We start from the raw sequence: 4,702 nt of genomic DNA, 5'->3' as shown, positions 1-4,702 counted from the left end.
GAGTACATAATTTGTGGACAAAGAACACATCTCAATATGAGAAATATTTGTTCAGTGTGATAAATACAGAAACACCAGTGCCTTGCAATCATGTGATCCATCGAGATTTATATGACCAAAATGTCCATTCTAATATTTCACGAGATGTAATTAATTATTGTACTTCCACAGTTCCAGGCAGAGCACAGAACTGCATGCAATGACATGAGTACAGCATTTCCACCAGCCTTGAGAAGTTCAGCATGGATGCCACAGATCCCTGGAGCTTAATCCCATTTCAACCGGTTCACCGCAGCCTGTGTTTCTACAAACGAATGTGGATCACAGTTGATTAGAGTGTCAGCAATAGGGATAGTAACAACCCTGACATCCAACTCAACAGCTGGTGGATCAGCCTGGTACAGCTACTCAAAGTAACGGGCCCAGCGGGCCTTCACTTCAGACTCCTCTGTCAAGAGCCCTCCACCCTTTGCTCTAACTGCAGGACACCGAGGGATGGGCTTGGAGGAATGCAATGCGCGAATTCCCCTCTAAGCAGGATGAGAATCACTTCATCACAGCTGATGCTCTACTTCCTCACAGATTCCACACACATAGGCCTCCTTGTCCACCCTTAGCGCACGTACAATTTTATGCCTCTTCTCCCTGAATAGCTCAGCTCTGTCATTAAACCTGGCCCTGCGACTCTGGTCAATGGTATCCAATTTCCCTTGAGAGACAGAATTCTTCTTCACCCAACGGTGAGTTCCAAGACATCCACCGGAAACATCAAGGACAGTGGTCTTGAAGGCACTCCACAACTCTTCAGGATTCCCCAAAGCACTCAGACCCCCCCAAATCACCACTCAGCCTGTTCACAAATTCCTCAGCTACCCCCTCATCCTTGAGCTTGCCAACACCCAGTCTTGGCTGGGATGGTACCATTCTCCTGGATTTAAGGTGCAACTTCAGAGTTGCTACAACAAGCCTGTGGTCAGTATTGAGGAACTGAGCACTCCGGTAGACCCTTCAGTTCTGGATCATCCTCCAGCGACCGTCAATGAGGACATGGTCAATCTCCTTTGCCGCACTGCCAGCGTTGGAATACCAAGTCCAGCAATGAGCCTTTTGGTGCTGAAACCATGAACCGTCCACCCTAAGTTCATGACTTCTTGCAAAGTCAAGGAACTTAGTGCTATTCTAGTTCACAGTTCCAGACCCATGGGGACCAACATATGTCTCATAACCATCCCTATCAGTTCCGGTCGATGCATTGAAATCCCCCAAGACTAGTACAGTATATCGCCTGGGGCACTGATCAACCACAGACTCGAGCGTGGCATGGAATGCGTCTTTCATGGTGAGATCACTCGCCTCAGTCAGAGCAGATACAGAGACCAGAGAAACGACACCCAAGGAGTGAGGAATCCTTCATCTCATAATACGTTCATTGACTGGTGTTACCTCAATTACCAATGGAATCAGCTTAGTGGACACAGTGACAGCAACTCATTGGGCATGGTAACCATTAGAGCGACCAGACCAATAGTAGGTGTAACCACCCACCATGATCTCACCACGATCCGGTCTCCGAACTTCAGAGTGTGCTGCAATACCGATGTTCAAACACTTGAGCTCAGATGATAACAGAGACAAGTGATCATCCTCTCTTCGGGATAGAACATTCCAGGCACCACCCGAAAGGACCACCTCAGGTTATAGGGACCACCCAAGGAGACCGTCGTCTGCTGGATGACTCTTCAGCACCACCCCGACACCTACTACCGCAATCTGGCTCGGGAACGTTACCCCGTGGTTTTGCTCCTATCATTAAAAAGTGGGGGTCCTGAAGGGTGTGCCCCAATCCCCCCATCTGGTGAGCTGCCCTGCAGAGGGCAGCTGCATAGGAGGTACTCCAATGGAGTGGGTTTTCAATTTTCTTTGCGGTTTTCTTACGTTTTGCGGAGTGAAGGGATTTATGATGGCTGGAGTGAAAATCCTGCCACCAACCTCCTAAAATAAAGTAACCGAACTGCAGGAGGACGTCCACAGACAAAGTTGGGCACTAGATATGGATGGCTGTTGGCTCACAAGGAGCTCCTCAGCCCTTTGATTGGTTTTGTTTTTAATCCTGCTGGGTGTCCATATCCATACACCCTCCTCACCAGGAAACATGGTGGGGGAGATGGTTTAGTCGCCAACAACCCGACTATGAAACAGGTTACTGCAGGTTTACATGGTACCTGTAGCAGGTCACAGATGTGATCTGGCCTGACCTGACAATAGTATTTACTTGTTACGTATACAATTTTAACTGCCACCTCCCCATGTGGCTATTTGTCTTGTTCAGAATGATCACTTTACTTGCAAATACTTCACAAAGCAGTTTGGAGATATATGTATATATATATATATATATATATATATATATATATATATATATATATATATATATATATATATATATATTGTTGCGGGCCGGCAGGGTTGGGTGAGAAGACCACTCGGTGGGGAAAGCTACGTCAATTCCCAACAGACTCCCCGGAATTGTAGGCCGTCGCTCATGGATAATTCCGTGATGCGGTGGGTCGCTTAACCGACCGTGGACGCCAATAACTCAACCGCGTGACCTAGGATCCTCCCGCCTATGGGTGAATCAGGTTAACTAATTAACCACGCGGTTTAACCACCGGGGTACCACGTCCTCGGTACGCCTTGTCCGAACCGGATCACTCTACCGGATCGGATCTCCTTTCCGGATTGGATGCAGCCGAGCGGCACTGCCAAGGACGTACCGGCGAGAAGGAACGGATTGTTGGGAATAAAGACCCGGCTCAAATTCGATTCGAACCATGCTGGACCAATGAGGGAAAATACAAAGGTGAGCTGGGAACATTTCTACAACAATTATTTATTTACAAAAAGCGAGGAAAAGCATGTGGCACAACAAAGGTTTATTGGGTGCGTAATGCAGGGAAAGATGAGAGAGGTGTGGGGTGCGGCAATTTTACAAGCAACTTACAAAGCAGACAGTGCAGACTTGACGCGAGATTAATACAGCAACAATCACAACAATAAAATATCTTATACAGGCTTACTTAACGGACAGGCGCCAACACTCTCAGACACACACTCAGACAAAATAAACCCAATTGTGAAAGGAACATTTGCAGCCAGCGAGGGAGGGAGTTGATGTTGCAGTTTCTTGGTACCTGAGCGTTTCGGGGGAGGGATGCTCCGTGGTGCGGCACCTGACAAAAGTTGTGTAGTTCGGTCCACAGCCGCACGAGTGGTAATCGTGTCTGCAGCAGGAGCCCATGTGGAGAAGAGCGGAGTCCAAGGTCAAGAATGGAGCAGTAGACAGGACCAGGTAGGAGGCTGGGTTGAGGTCGTGTTGGCGGGGACCAGTACAGTAGGCGTGCCGTCGAGGCAAGACGTAGGCAGAGCCAAGCCGCAGGAACACTTTCACAACAACTCCTTCAATTCCCCACTTTCGAACCGACTTCTCACGCCTTCGACCTTCTTTCAACCGACTCCCACCGACTTCTTCCTTTCAATCAACAACAAAAAAAACACCCTTCTCCCTTTCAATCCGCCAACCACCACAGACTTCTTCCTTTCGATCTATAACAACTACCCTTCCTCTGAGGATTGCTCCATACTTTATAGATCCCGGAGCTCTGGGAGGAGCCATGGCGAAACCGACGTCATTGTCCGATCCGAGCATCCCGATTGGACCGGCCCTTCATGTGGTCCGCCCGCCTTTCTGGGCGGTGTTTCAGCCAGACCTAGTTTGGCCTGCCCACGCCTCGCGTGTCTGGGTTTAGGAGGGTGGATGAGGGCGCAGCTTCCATAGCGAACGACGGGATTTTGCCTCAGAAAACGAGACTCCGGATACAGCGGGTAGACGGTGGTACGCTGTGGCCAGCGAAACGAGGGTAGCAAGCAAGATAAATTTACCTCAGAAAAAGGAGGGAATAAAATAAAAGGGGAAAAATGATTTATTAATCCTAACTATAGCCCATCGCAACACACTCCCTTGTCTTCCCATGAAACACAAGGAAGGGATCTAACTACATGTATATTAATGGGATAACTGACTCAGGACAACTATCTGTTGTGTGCATACGGTTCCGAGAACCGGAACTATATCTTCTTCTTCTTCTTTCGGCTGCTCCCGATAGGGGTTGCCACAGCGGATCATCCGTATGATCCGCATAGTGATTTGGCACATGTTTTACGCTGGATGCCCTTCCTGACGCAACCCTGGTCGCCTCTTACAACACAGGGATATGGTACACCTATTTTAACCGGGGTATACACCGGCCCAGTATACTGGTACTCATTTCGCCGACCTTTGGAAGGATGACAGGCTGACTCAATCCCCCTGATGCTAACTCAGCGGCCAGCAGGGTTCGAACTCAGGACCCCAAGGATCCCAAACCACCGCTTCAACCACAAAGCCACACCAGGCGCATATATATATATATATATATATATATATATATATATATATATATATATATATATATATATATATATATATATATATATATATATATACATATATACATATATATATACATATATATATATATATATATATATATACATATATACATACATATATACATATATACATATATACATATATACATATATACATATACATATATATATATATATATATGATGATCACATATATATATATATATATATATAT

The sequence above is a fragment of the Eptatretus burgeri genome, chromosome 2, assembly GCF_056783735.1.
Source record: "Eptatretus burgeri isolate ZD-2024b chromosome 2, Ebu_testis_v1, whole genome shotgun sequence".
NCBI lineage: Eukaryota > Metazoa > Chordata > Myxini > Myxiniformes > Myxinidae > Eptatretus > Eptatretus burgeri.
This window is presented reverse-complemented; position numbering follows the sequence as displayed.